Raw genomic sequence first — 15,427 nt, 5'->3', positions numbered from 1 at the left:
TAGATTTAGCCCCAGTTAATTTTGCCTTGTCTGGGACCACTGCACTGCCACGTTTCTCTGACTTCCTCTTTTGCACATTATTGCTACACATATTGGAATTTCCCACTGCTTCCTGAGTGAGCCTGGCCCCTTGAGGGCTCTTGTTTCTCTGCTTCCTGTTCTGTGTCTATAGATTCTTCTGAATTTAAGTCATGACAAGTGAACATGAACTCTGCTTGCCCACCAGTCCGGCTGCTACCCCTGTGGTAATGAGCCAAACTTTAAGTCTTTAAGCCTTTGGGCCACAGCCTCCCCACAGCTGAGTCTGACAGCTCTATGGGTTCCTGTCAGGAGGGTTTGAAATCTGGAGCCTCTTGGCTCACAGCAGGGGTTGGCCTGGGTGACCCATGCATCACTTCCAGCTATTAAGGTCCTACTGTTCTGTGCATTTCTATTGAAGAGTTACACTGGTGTTATAAAACCAAAAGATGAAAAACATCATTGTCTAAAGCCCAAGTTGGAACTCCAGGCCCATAATTTAGACCAGGCTTTTAAAACATAATAATAGTCATTCCATACCACAGCAATCTTAAACGGAGCATCTGCCTTTCCCACCAGTTGCCTTTCCAAGAAAAGTGACCTCTGTGGAAGTGGCGGATATCAAAGCAATAACTCCTGAGATGCCCACCCAGATGTCTGCCCTTTTCAGAAGCCCTCATTCTCTTTCACAACTATAACTCTTACACAGGTCTTCAAGATCCAGATGTTCATTGCTCAGAAGATGTTTTGGCTTCTGCCCAGCTTTGCTATTTCTATAACACTGTGTCAGCATGACTCATGAGTGAATTTTTGTATGTGCCTTGTCCAGACTAGATTTTAAATTAAGAAATTAATAGGGCATTTTCCCAGAATATCTAGTATTAGCTTTTTTAGGTAGGTTATACAAGAATTAGAAAGAGAAAAAGTTAGATACTATTGAATTTGAGTGCTAGGATATAAAGCTGTGTGAAAGTTGAAGCCCCCTCACATACCAAATTCAACAGTAGCTGCTTGAATTTCACTACAGAATTCAACCATTGATTTCTGACTTGACTCGAAGCTCTTGTGGAAATTTGTTCAGTTTCAGCCACCTCAGTTCCAGCTGCGGCCACAAATATCCAAGGTGTGCAGTATTCAGAGTCATTTTTGCTGGATCTAAAAGTCATTTTTGAAGCTGAAGCTGACATGGGTACATTTTTTTAATAAACACGTTAACATTAATTCATACATATATGAGATTTCTTGGTAGCTGATATCATTCCTTGCTGCTCACATATCCAAATGGTAAGATATCAAACTGCAAACTGGCTAGAAACTATTTCTCTGCCACCCACCCCATCACTAGCTGAAGGGTATCAACTTCTCAGATTCTCCTGGATATCTCATTCCAACAGATGGGGAGAGATTATCAGTTATCGGCATCCATCTCTTATCATTTGCTCCCATTGACGAAACATCAACCAATCATCTTTGCCAATTAGCATGCCTCCTTGCTATGCATGCAATATGATAGAGGAGATCATAGCATGTAACGTTATACACACACGCACACACAGAGGCAGGGCCCTTTTTGTGGTGGCAGCAGGACCAGGCAAGGCAGTGCAACTGTTGCCAGCCCTCCTCTCCCCCATCACTTTTTTCCTCCCATGAGGACTACTGTAAGGCAAGAGACTCCAGACCTCAAGCCTTCCTAACACACCCACAGTCCCATCACACTCCCCCTCTGCCCTTCCCCTGTCCAGGAAAGGTGGGGGGCGGTGGGGGAAGCTGGCAATGGCAGGGCTGAGGAGCACCAGAACACAGCATGTGGCAGCTACAGCACCCTTTAGAAAGATGTTCGACATCTTTAGAAAGATGATCGACTCTGTGATCAGCTTTCTAAGTGCTCTCATTCTCCTTGTGGTGGCATCTGAGGCATCAGTTCATGCTGGGGGCAAATGCAGCACCCTCAGCTGATCAGCAGTGCAGCCCTGCTCTCTTCCTTGGTTCCCACGTGATACCTGGGGTACAGCCCAAAAGATCTGGGGCACAGCCACCCCCAACCTACCCATAATGACACTCCTGTGTGTGTGTGCCTGTGCATATCTGTCTGTCCGTCCGTCCGTCCATCCATCCATCCATCTGACACTTTATAAAGTGACATAAAGAGATAGCTTCCTCCCCTGAAGAGCTTACAGTCTGAATTTTGATAGTAGGGGAGCAGACAGTTAGGGGAAGGGATCATTTTTGCTCTCTAAGTACCTTTTCCATTCTTAAAATCCAGGAAATTCAAAAGTGAAATTTGTGGCAGCCAAAAAACAGGCAGTTTGAGAACAAGCTAAATTTGGCCTTTTAATGCTCTGTAGCACTTCGCTGCTGAAATTCAGCAGCAAACCATTGTTTTGTTTTTGCCGCTGCTGCCACATTCAATGACACAGTGGCAGCAGGAGTGCAGCCCAAGGGGGCAAAAGTGTACCCTTTACAGCCCCCAAAGTTGCCCACCCCTGCTTTAAATACATATTTACGGATGAGCTAGCAATTCTAACCCATACTGGCAGGCATAAAAGGTGTAGGCCATTTCAGCCAGCTGGTGTGACCCAGCTCAGCTAGCTTCGGAGGAGGATGGCCCCGTTGCAAAGTGCAGGCAAAAATCAAAGAGCACTCGGTGACATGCAGCTGATTGTCTCCTCATAAAAGTTACAGATGACTAACCACTTTAAAACTATTTTAGGATTGTCGCAATGAGTTGCACATTGAGGCTTCATCTGCACCGCAGGCCATTACCTCGCTGATCGTGCCTGCAGCGAGACCAGCCACGCCCACTGAAGAGCAGAGGGGGCCGTGTTTGTGTGAGCCTGAAAGTCAGGCGAGCCGTTTTTCAGTGTGATTTTTCGTATCTGGGCAGGAGGTCTTCGAGGAAATTCCCGAGTGCTACAGGAAGCAGTACTGATTATGCAATAAGTGTCGCTTTCCCTCTGAGTCAATTCTGGGGTGGAACAAAATAGGCTGACAAGGTTGCCACACAGCCAGTTTGGGGCTAGTCGGAAAAAGCCTCTGCCAGTCGCCCACTTTCTCTTCTTGCTCAGCTGAAAGGCTAGTTTAAACATCACACCCCTGCCTTCGTGGGGCTGTCCAAAATGTCCACATGATGGCACTTACACAGCGTGTGTAACCTTTGAAAGTTCCTTAACACTTTTTGAGCTGGCACATGGGGGTGGGGGGTGGGCGGCTCAGAGCTGGATGTTATATTGGCAAATTTATGATCCAAACGCCAGGTTGCAGAGATCATGGAAATGTGAAGGGGGCGCTTGCAGGGGAGGACTGGCAGGAGGGTGCGCGCGCGCGCACCCCCACGTGTGTAATCCCTGCCACACCTGCTGATGCTTTCCGACAAATGCTGTTTCCCCCTTGGTTGGGATCACTTCTGGTTTCAGAGCCTGGTTGGGGGAAGTGACTATTTAAAAATGCCTGGCAGGGATGTGTGCAGAGAAGCAGCAGTTGGGGAAAGGGTTAAGCACCTCCGCCGCCGCCCCCATCTGCCAGTTCTCCTCTGTCCTGTCCTCTGCACTCATATTTGTATTGCAAGAAGAAGACAAGTTCCCAACCCTGACAAGTTTTGCAAAGCTTCTGAGAGAGGTTAACAACCCTGTTTATTTAGCATTAAATTATCGGAGTGTGGAAGGGGCAGATTGTTAATTCTGGCATCATGCTATTGTTAAGGCAAACCACGATTTACAAATCTGCTTCAGATCACAGTTTCTATTTCTGGTTTGCTGACCATTTACAAACCATGGTTTGTCAGTTACAACATCACAACAAAGCATGGTTAAGCCTCCTTCTTTACCATGACATCAGTATTGAGCTAGTGAAGGAATCAGTCTTGCATTGGTTCAAAATTACCCCTATCATTTTATAAGAGCCTTTCCCCACAAACCCTTGCATTGCATACACACAATAATGTCCTTGTACTCCATACTAATTAATTACAGATCCGCTTTGTTCCATTCTCACAATTGCTTAATGCTGACTAGAAACACCACTTCACCCATAAGCATGCTTTGAAAAAGTGGAAAATCTCAAATATTTGCCTCCTGATGGACTGAGTAATCCTGTGTCCCTGCTATGCCAGAGTTAATATTGGTGTTACATCAGCATTATGTAGTCACAGTCCTATCCATTCCTGGCAGCAAAACAGAAAGCAAAACAATACCAGTAGAAACAAGAAATAATGTAGCAACACTGACACTCCCGTTGAGTTCATGGCAACTTGGCTGCCACTTGTCAATCATCATGTGGTGCAGCAACGCCCCCACAATACCCATGTACTGTGAAAAGTACCAGTCAACACCCCATATCCATTATGCATCCCCTCTACATACGTAGCATACAAGCAGGCAGTCAGACAGGGAGACACAACCATGCCTTCTGTCCTCAGTGCAGCAGAGACTGGAAAAGCAATAGACAGCTGCATTCATAAGGTCTACGACTCCCCCCCCCCTCCAAAAATATTTTTTTGAATCTCCTGGTAGCATGTACATTAGCAGCCTGCTAAAACAAACAAAAAATATGGCCCTTTTATCAGCAGAAAGTCACTGCAAGACAGTGAAGGAAGGAAGGATGGACGGAAGGATGGAAGGACTGGTTTTCCAATCTTAATATCCAGCTGGTATCATAACTTGTGAATAGAAGGCCTGTATGGAGACCTCATGCCCCTCCATTGTGGTGGGGGGACAAACATTTTGCAAGGGAGAGGGCTGCATCCACAAGGAAGAATGGAAGTTTCAACCGCAAGATCAGAGCAGGCCCTACTAGGAGTTGCCCAGTAGGAAAACAGAAGACAAAGGTTCAAGTCCTCACTGGGGAGACGGTGGAGACCTCCCAAAGGAAACCTCACCATCTGCCTAGACTGCCAACAATCATGGTTTGAGATGCAAAAAGAGGAGGGTGGGGGGGCAGGGGAAAGCAGGACTAGAACCCAAATCTTCTACTCCACAGGGCAACTCCCCTTAACAGCACAAGAAAAAAAATGGATAGACCTTTATAATTCCCTCCCATTACATGCCCCCTCCCTTCAGCCACATACAACAAGACTGAGGGAGTTCAAAACAAAGCTATGGGGTGGGTCACTTATGCATCCCGCCAAAAGAGGAAACACATCACCCAAACGGAGGACCAAAGGGAGCACTGATTTGCATAACTTTTGCAATGTATAGGTATAGATGCAAATTTAGAAATAATGACTATAGTTTTAATAGAAACAATATTCATATCTCTATAATAGGGATGACTATGACCTGGTGACCACCTGTGTGCCTACTCAGTCTGCTACCCAGGTGCAAATGCTGATGGGCAACTTCAAGGCCCCCCTGCTTGCCCTTCTTATGATTTTTTTTATCTTTAAACCAGACTTGGACTGGACAGCCCTCCAAATAGAGGATGCCTTCAAATAGAGGACTGCCCTCTATAAAGTAGGACACCTGGCCACCCTAAGCTATAGGCTGGCCTTCCTCACTCTGGGTCCCTCCAGATGTATTTGGATGCAATTCCCATAATTCCCAAGCCCATGCAGGAGTTTGCTCATTCTGAATCATCTGTTTTGATTGATTAACCCAAAGGGAGGAAGACGGAACTATGCAGAGCACTGAAGTGTACATTTTCTAACCACTGGAAATCCCCTCTGCTTCTGAGATTTCATCAGGCCCTGTCATGACTTTTCTAGCATTTCTCCATAGTCATAAAAGAACTGGACAAGACATTTGCTGTTTTAAATAAAAGCTGGGATTCTTGGGATGCAGCTGAGTACTATGTGGCAATCAGACTTGTGCTTGGCCCAGGTGAAGGGAGGGGTGCCAGAGGGGATGGCTGTGCTATGTGATGATACAAGGCCCGAAGGCAAAGGCAGGAGCTTTTGTGGTGAAAAGAACAAGCTGTGTGGCGTGATGGAGGCCTTCAGCGCCACCTGACCACAACAGAAGCCCTATCCAAGGCCCCCTGAGATTCTTGGGCATTTGGTGCCCGTGGGTAGTGTATGTTTTAAAGCTTTTTATTAATTCATGACTACTAATGTTTTTCTTCACTAAATGCCAAAGAGTTTGAATAAGCCACCAGATCGCAACACACACACAATTTTTAGACTACTTTTAAGGGTGTTGGGTAGCTTCCAGAGAAAAATACAAATGACACCATCCCTGACTATTGGCTGTGTGACTGAGATGATGGGAGTTGTAGACAACAACATTTGGAGGGAGCCAGGTTGGGGAAGTCTACTCTGACACTAAGCCAAGTGCACGTGGATGATTTCGGTAAGGTCCTAGTGGCTTTAGGCACTGGCTTTCATTAGCATCTCCTGTGAAATATCCAGAATATTTCATTGAAATTCCAGCAAGACACGGATGGTTCTTGTCAGCCACTGGAATGGGTGGGTGTCTTTTAGTAGTTTGCTCTGCCTTTGAAATGCATGGCTGATCTTGTTTGAAATGGACCCAATGGTTTACTATGAGCTGAAGAATTCAGCTGTATGAAAAGCATAATAATTTGTGTGGATTAATGAAAGACGGCTTGAAAAATATGCTCCCAAATCTGTCGTAGTAAGGAATTTATGAAACATGTGACTTGAGATCCTTCTGAAGAGTGTCATCCAGGTCTTTCATTGTCATTTTAAAATGGCTATATTACTGGGAATTGCATTTCATGCAGAGTGCTACAGCAAGGTAAGGCAGTGCTACTGCAAGGTAATGTTATTCATTGAACTTAATGGTTTTATTGAGGAGGGGGCTTTTTAGGTGTTAATGGGTACTACTTCATTGCTTCAAATTGTGGTAAGCCAGCCATGCTGTGTTTGGGCCCCTCCTGCTCAGACTGTTGACTGTGGTCCTTGATTTTTGCCCCCAGGTCCTGCCCTGGTGGCCAGTGGAGGCTGATGGCTCCAATGTCACTGGGGCAGTGAATCCACTCCAGTTTCACTCAGAACTACTCAGAACTCTAAAGGAGCTATCCAAGGTGTGAAGTGTCTTTAGGAGCTCTTTTAGAGTTCTGACTGAAACCCAGAGCAGATTCACTGCTCCACTGAGATCAGAGCCCCCAGCCTCCTCTGCCAATGGCATCAGGCAGTGGTGCATCTCTTGTTTTGGTTCCATGAAAGTTGGTTGCAAGTGATGCCGTTTGATCTTTTGAAACAGACCCTGTTTAGATGAACTGGTCAATCCAACCTGTACTTGGTGGAGGCACTGGAAAAAAGGAGAACAAAGATGGGCAGGCAGTCAAATGACAGAATGCTGAAAAGATCAAAGCAGTACAGCCCTGTGCAGCTGGAAACTGACTTTTACCAGGGTAAGATTATAACAGAACAGAAGACACATGTTGTCTTGAAATTTATTTCTTTGGCCCTGGTTGTTGACATACATAAGGCTGTTTCCAGACCTGCACCCTTGTAATTGATTTCCTTTTGTCCCCTATCATCTGAGCATTTATTTTCACCTGCGACCTGTTCATAAACACTCCCTCCTCTTGGAATTTGAAGCTTGGTTGTGGTGGTGGTGGTGATGGTGGTAGTGTGATGCGTCACATTTGCATTTGTGCACACATACAAGCCCAATAAATGTCATGAGTTGTGCCAGAAAAAGAGAGAATGCAAGATATGGTGAGGCAATAAACATGAAAAAGCTTCTACTGCTTTCATGAGATACAAGCTTTTCCATGAGAAAACCCCAAATTGGAGGGTTATAAGAGGAACCAAAGGGTGGCAGCAGGCTCTGGGATGCAGGAAAGATCCTATCCAGGTATAGTTGCACGCAACTCTCCAGGCAAAACCGCTGGTGGTCCCAGAAGTGGATGCATATTTATCTCCATTTGCAGCAGCTTCAGCTAGTTCAGAAGGGTTTGGACAAACACTGCAATACAGATGTGGATGTGCTTCCAGATGTACATCTACATCCACATTATGGAAGTTTCCTTATTTCATTTCATTTTTCATTTGCTATATTTCTATACCACCCCATAGCCAAAGCTCTCTGGGTGATTTACAAAAATTAAAATATATAAAATATAAAAACGATTCACATAATGACATAAAAAACAAATAACATGCACAACAACAACATATATCTAAAACAATTTAAAACAATCAGCCAGAGACAATCAGGAGACTCGTTATACGCTGCCAAATGCCCGAGAGAAGAGAAGACACAGATCTTCCTTACTGGAGAGTGGTGTAGGACTCTGACCTCTTTCTTGCATAAAGATTAGTAGCAAATTGGATGCAAAAGTAAAAATAAAATACTGGTTTGGGAAGAAAGTGGATTACATAGTGGATTTCCCCAGAGCTTCTATGGCAACTTTCCCCAACCTCGTGCACTCCAGATGTTTTGGGCTTCAATTCACATCAGCCTCATCCGGCATGGTTAATAGTCAGGAATGTTGGGAGTTGTAGTCTAAAACATCTGGAGGGCACCAGGGTGGGGGCAGCTGTTCTATGCTGTTGTGAGATCAGTGCTGACAGTGGATGAAATGTTTTGCTTGAACTTTTTAATATTTCAGGGGTACTCTCTACCTGCCAGAGTTGTTGTTCAGTCAATAGGCCTGGATGGATCTTACTCTACACTGAATACTGAGGCTGGACAGTCTTATATTATGCTAATTTAATTTAATTTATTTATTTATTTATTAAATTTATTAATCGCCCATCTGACTGGTCACCCAGCCACTCTGGGCGATGTACAACCCACCATAAAACAATTTAAAACAATAAAATTTTACCATAAACATTTTTTTTAAAATACCCTAACCCACCCCAAATGCCTGCCTGAACAACCACGTTTTTAATGCACGACGGAAGCTCATTAAAGAGGGGGCATGACGGAGTTCCCTAGGGACATAATACATAATTGTACGTATGTATGTATTACATTTATAACCCACCTTTCTTCCACTGTGGAACTCATCATGACTACATGTGGTTCCCATGTGGTCTCCCCTCCAAGCACTGACCAGACCCAGACCTGCTTAGCTTCAGCAAGGTGGCTACCTCATGTGCCTTCAGACTATGCCCTGGAACCACTAATAATTCTAAATTTGACATGTTGTTTTTTGGTCCATTGGATGGTCATGTATGCACAGAGAGGATGATTCCATGGGCTTCGAAAAGGGCACTTTCTCCTTTGGAGAAAAATTCAAAATAAACCAGCAGAAGCTAAATGAAGATGGATGAGAGAACCATCTTGAGATTACACGTTTTAGAGAAGAAAACAAACAAACAACCTCAGCTAGACATAATTGCTAGCTAGGTGTATGTTAAATGTGAGGCCCTCAAGGAAACGTTACAGGAAGTGGTCCCGATGATTCAGTGATGCTGTATGAGTCAATGCTGGCACAAAGCCCCAGAAGGATGAGGCTCACTGGGCTGTGTTGTGGGTGACGCAGGCTTACAAATTAAACACCAAGAACTAGCTGGTTGCAGTACTAAACAGGAGGGTGAAAAGCAAGGGGAAAATGGGAGCAATCGCCACAATGGCTGAACAACTTTTATTGGGCGGGGGGGGGGGAGTATGATAAATTGTAGATAACCCATCTTCAAAGTGGTGCAGTTTCAGCCATATTAACAAAGGTTGCACAAAGCTGACTGCCAGATCTCCTCTTCTAATCTCCTGTCATCTTTGATGGTGCAACTTGTTCAACACCCCAGTGGTGATATGTGGAAACTCTGCTTGCAGAATTGCACATGGTTATACAAGTTCCCCCTTTGTACACTGAATCAGATGTATGAAAAGAGGAAGTACAAATAGCTCATGCCCAAGAGTCCCAACAGTTTCTTTTTGGCAGTGGGTGAACAGGAGCCTGAGTTAATATATTTATTTATTTATTTATTTATTATGAACATTGAGAGCATACTCCTATACTTGTCTACTCAGAAATAAGTCCCAGGTAACTGTGTATAGGATTGCCACTGGGCAGAGCAATCCTATGGCACCTAGGCAGCATCTGGGGGACATAGGATGGTTTGGTTTCCTGGCTCCAAGGTTGGAGACAGGGCTCCCATTTTGGAGCCAAGATACCACACTCCCCACCCCTCCTGCTGCCCCTCACACCTGGCACAGAGAGAATTGTACTGGCTGCTGCTACAAGTTCAGAAACACGAGCTTGTGGAGGGATGAAATCGGCCATGCCTGTGGGCGGGGAAAAGAGGGGACTGGGGACATGGGGATATGAGCTTTCCCCAGCTGCCCCCAGCCTCCCTCCCTCCTTGGATCCTCAGCTAGATGGGTGAAAATGTAGAGTGGGATGTGTGATGTGCCTCCCGCTCTACTCTGGGTACTCTCAGGCCTCCAAGTTCGGTGGCTTACAAGTACCCAGGGTGGATCTGATAGGACTGTGCCCTTATAGTCAGAAAGCTCAAGGCAAAAATGAAAGGAAGAATGCAAAGTTATATTATGCCCATTTAAATCAGCCATAGCATGATGAATGCTAACACTGTGGCCTACTAATGTAAACTTTTTCTTGAGAAGACAGAACAAGGTACAACGGTGTTACAGAAATCATGCTGAATTTGCACCATTGCACTCATGTGTCCATAAATACCCAATCAATTTGATACAGTGGGTTCAGATAAAAGCATGCAGCAGCTCAATTCTAGAGTCATGGAGTAAGCAGGTTTTGTCTCAAAATTAATTTGGTGAATGACCACAAAATTATGCTTTAAAAAATGTTGGATGTCTGTGATGGTGTAAATTCAGCATAAAACATTTTAAATAGGTCCAATAATGTTGGATAAATGGTATGCCAGTGGTTGGGAAAAGGAACCCCAGACTACTTTCTAGGACAAATGTGGAAAAAACATGTACCTATTTATTGAGGGTTCTACCTTTTTGACATGCGCAAGAAAGCAGGTAGCGGAGTGCTAATCACCGACAGATCACAGGTTGTGGTGTGAATTGTGTGCTTCCTGACACAGATCTCAGTATCAGACCTTAAAAACAAAAAGAAAGCCAGGTGGTTTGGATATAACCTTAAAGAGCAGGATAAAAAATACACAGGGTCTCTAGAAATCCCATAATTCTGCATAAGCACAGGAGGAGGAGGAGGAGGAGGAGGTGTTACTGGGTGCAAAATTCAGATTGCTGGCAAAAAACAGTTGGGTTACCCTGACACTGAATGATTTCTTTCTTTTTTTAGTACAGAGTACACACAACCTTAGGCAGAGGAAAGGAGGAGCTGAAACGACAATTTAGTTTTTGCAACAAAACTTCCAGCTGCTTTTAGTGATTCAGTTGAGAGTTTAATTATGTTTGAAGTTGATGCAAAATTTGGGAAACAATCTAAGCTCAGCAGGGCAGGGCATGTCCACTGATGCAAGTGCACTGTGCACTGCAACTCAGGAACTAACAGATGTCCGGGCTTCATGCTTAACTTGAAAGAGATACAACAGGGGGAACTAGTTCAGATTTGGTACACAGCTGCACAGATCAGATGACACTGTCAGCTGAATTTCCCTCCTCGCTGGCTCTCAGTGATTTATCACAGGCGAAACTCTGACCTTTGTTTGGTCGCAAAAGATTCCATCTTAGGAACTTTTTATGAAGGCTGATGGAGTAAACATTGGCAATGATGCTGGTAATAATTCATAAATAAGACAAGCACGCAATGACTGTACATCATTGCGATATCTAGAGACATGGAATACAGGCGGCTCAACTGTTAATGATTTGCTCTCCTTTTAGATTCAGAAGCATGGAGGATATGAGAGAGAGAGAGAGAGAGAGAAGGTGCATGCAAGAGAGAACAGGGACATAGCATGAGTTATGTGGCATCCTTTCCCGAGGAACGAGAGAACATGCACCACTGCCACATCGCGATCCTTGCCGTTGCATCGTGCCCCCTCCCCCATCATGCGCCAAATTTCCCTTACCTTTGCTACCAATGCCGCAGTGGCGAAAGTGAGGGCAGTGTGCACATGATGAGGGAAATAGAGGGTGGGTGGCTGCTCCAGAAAGCCTGCTGAACACTCTCTTACTACGGCAAATGCCACAGTGGTGGAGCAGCTGGCGAGGCTCTCCAGTGTACCCATTGGAGGTGGGGCAGCGGCAATGGGCCCTCCTGGTGGGGGAGAGGGTAGCAGCACAATTTGCTGCAATTTCCCACTCCTCCCACTCCGCTGCGTGATGCAGACACCTCACCCTGCTTCATGGGAGGGCCGGCCCTGCTTTTAGGCCCAAGAGCTAAAGAACCGAGGAAGCAAAGACTGCATGAAGCAACAAGAGGCATCCATCAGCCTCTCAGAACCATCAGTCACCTTTGCAGCACCTGGAAGAGCATCCAGCACCAAGGAATCACCACAAACACCAAATGGGTGAAGAGGAGGGGGATCAGAAAGGAATTTCCACCTAGTAACCTCCTTGGGAGGGGAGGAGCTGCTCAAAGTTGGAGAATGATGGGTATAGAATGACCACATCTTTGCCACATGACAGTGTACATGCTTTTTCTTATATGTAAATGGTAGTCTGAGAGCCATGGGAACATAGGAAGCTGCCGTATACTGAGTCAGGCCATTGGTCCATCTAGCCCAGTATTGTTGGCATCAGCTGGCAGTGGTGCTGCAAGGTTTCAGGCAGGATTCTTTCCCAGCTCTCCTATGTGCAGATGCTGGAGATTGAACCTGGGGCCTTCTGCATGCAAAGCTGATGCTCTATCGCTAAGCTACAACCCCTCCCCGTTATGGTCGTCAAATTTGTTACATGCTGAATGTTTGTACTGTGCCAAAAGTGGCTCACAATAACATCAAATCATGAAAACCACAATAAATACCAGAATATTTCAAAACAATCCAATTAACAATTTATTCAAAAATATGTCAGCAAATTCACATCAAACACAGAATCAACCATTCAATATCTCATTCCCTTACCTTAAATAAACTCACATAATCTACTAATCAGTTCATAACTGATGAATTAATGCACAACAATAGAATATATAAACAAGTTCAAAATTAGCATGGGAAATAAATGGCTAACCCAACACTAAATTTTCTCTCAGCAGCAACCTCCAGTGAGCAGGTTAAACCATAATCAGCAAGACAGAATAGCCCCCATTCTTCCATTGATATGATTCCTTTCTTCCCCAAAGGAAGCTCTCCTCTCATGAGATTCTAACTCTAGTCTGCGAAAAGAATTCACATTAGGGATGGACAAATCTGTTAATTTTGATTTCTTTCAGTTGCTCATTTTTCCACACTTACATTTGGTTCATCCCAAACAGTAAGAATTATTCCATGAAAATTCATATGTACACGTCTTTGTGTGCATTTTCTCCCAATACATGCATTTTTGTATGCAACGTTGCCTAATCGTCATAGTTTTTGCAAACAATTTTCCTAATGTATTGCATTTTGAACATTATTTTCACTCATATACACTTTTGTGTGTGCACATTTCCCTCCCACACACATTTTTGTATGCATTTTTTGATTGGAAAACTCCATTGCAAAATTCGGAGAAGTGCAAAGTTTGAAGCATAACTGAATTTTGGTTCATGCATTGATTCAAAGGTATGAAATTTGGTAAGTTTGCATTATGAACACATTTCTCCCCCACCCCTACTTATAAGGTGCTCCAATCAGATTCACTCTCCAGGCAGAAAGGAGGAAAAAAGATTCTTAGGCACAGACTACCATTTTACCAAGGCTATATGTAAAATCTAGCCCCCACTGAACACTTAAAGAAGGTGGGGACCTAAATACTTCTGTCTCTAGGATGGCATCCACCCTCTTGCCATGGGGACCAAAATGGTTTGACTGGAGGATTTTCAAGGAGTCGCCCTTACCCTTGCCACAGCCTTGAAGGTAACAGCCCAAAAGGCTTAATCCCCATTGGTGTCATCCCTTCTTTGGTGTTGCTCCCTTGGGGTCAGGGAAATATACCCTCTCCTTCGAAGAAAATTTATTTATTTATTTATTTATTACATTTCTCTACCACCCAACAGCCAAAGCTCTCTAGGCGGTTCACAAAACAAGACTTACAACCATAAAATACAATTTTTAAAATTTATTTATTACATTTCTAATCTGCCCAATAACTATTGTTCTCTGGTTGGATTGTTGTTGTTGTTCGGTCATTAAGTTGTGTCCGACTCTTCATGACCCCATGGATCACAGCATGCCAGGCCTTCCTGTTCTCCGCTCTCTCCCAGAGTGTGCTCAAATTCATATTCATTGCATCGGTGATGCTATCTAGCCATCTCATCCTCTGCCGTCCCCTTCTCTTTTTGCCTTCAATCTTTCCCAGCATCAGGGTCTTTTCCAGGGAGTTTTCTCTTCATTGAGGAAAGAGGGGGTATGAATGTAAGAAATAACTGCATTAACGCCAACATACACACAGGTTACAATTTGTTGTTGTTGCTGAGTCGTTAAGTCGTGTCCGACTCTTCATGACCCCATGGACACGAAGGCACGCCAGGCCTTCCTGTCCTGCACTCTCTCCCGGAGCGTGCTCAAGTTCCTATTCATTGCATCGGTGATGCTATCTAGCCATCTCATCCTCTGCTGTCCCCTTTTCCTTTTGCCTTCAATCTTTCCCAGCATCAAGGCCTTTTCCAGGGAGTTTTCTCTTCGCATTAGTTGGCCAAAATATTTGAGCTTCAGCTTCAGTATCTGTCCTTCCAATGAGCAGTCAGGGTTGATTTCCTTTAGGATGGACTGATTTGACCTCCTTGCAGTCCAGGGGATTCATAAGAGTCTTCTCCAGCACCACAGTTCGAAAGCATCAATTCTTTAGCACTCAGCCTTCCTTACACTCCAGCTCTCACAGCCATACATTACTACTGGGAAAACCATAACTTTGATTATACGGACCTTTGTCGGCAAGGTGATGTCTCTGCTTCTTACTATGCTGTCTAGGTTGGCCATAGCTTTCCTCCCAAGGAGCAAGCGTCTTTTAATTTCATGGCTACAGTCACCGTCTACCGTGATCTTGGAGCCCAAGAAAATAACATCTGTCACTACTTCCATTTCTTCCCTTTCTATATGCCAGGAACTGATGGGGCCAGATGCCATGATCTGAGTTTTTTTAATGTTGACTTTCAAACCAGCTTTTGCACTCTCCTCTTTCACCCTCAACAAGAGGCTCTTTAGATCCTCTTTGCTTTCTGCCCTTAGGGTGGTATCGTCTGTGATATCGTCTGAGGTTGTTGATAATTCTCCCGGCAATCTTAATTCCGACCTATGATTCATCCAACCCGGCGTTTCTCATGATGTACTCTGCATATAAATTAAATAAGCAGGGTGACAACATACAGCCTTGTCGTACTCCTTTCCCAATTTTGAACCAGTTGGTTGTTCCATGTCCGGTTCTTACTGTTGCTTTTTGTCTCTTGTACAGGTTTCTCAGGAGACAGGTAAGATGGTCTGGTACTCCCATCTCTTTAAGAATTTGCCACAGTTTGT

At 44.5% G+C, this 15,427-nt stretch overlaps 1 long non-coding RNA gene across 2 annotated transcripts in view; it reads right to left on the bottom strand.

Moving 5' to 3' along the window:
* Positions 1 to 15,427, bottom strand: part of LOC146359814 (uncharacterized) — a 51,841-nt gene that overhangs the window by 29,580 nt on the left and 6,834 nt on the right. The window contains exon 2 of one of the 2 annotated variants that reach the window (XR_014786792.1): positions 10,833 to 10,957. The exons of the other annotated variant lie outside the window; for it this stretch is intronic. This is a non-coding gene — a long non-coding RNA (uncharacterized LOC146359814). The remainder of the gene's footprint in view (positions 1 to 10,832; positions 10,958 to 15,427) is intronic. 2 annotated transcript variants of the gene reach the window in all.

The sequence above is a fragment of the Heloderma suspectum genome, chromosome 1 (genome assembly GCF_057233095.1).
Source record: "Heloderma suspectum isolate Gila_16-S chromosome 1, 16-S_ref, whole genome shotgun sequence".
Classification (NCBI taxonomy): Eukaryota; Metazoa; Chordata; class Lepidosauria; order Squamata; family Helodermatidae; genus Heloderma; species Heloderma suspectum.
Note: the sequence above shows the minus strand (reverse complement) of the source record. Positions and strands in the feature narration are given on the sequence as shown.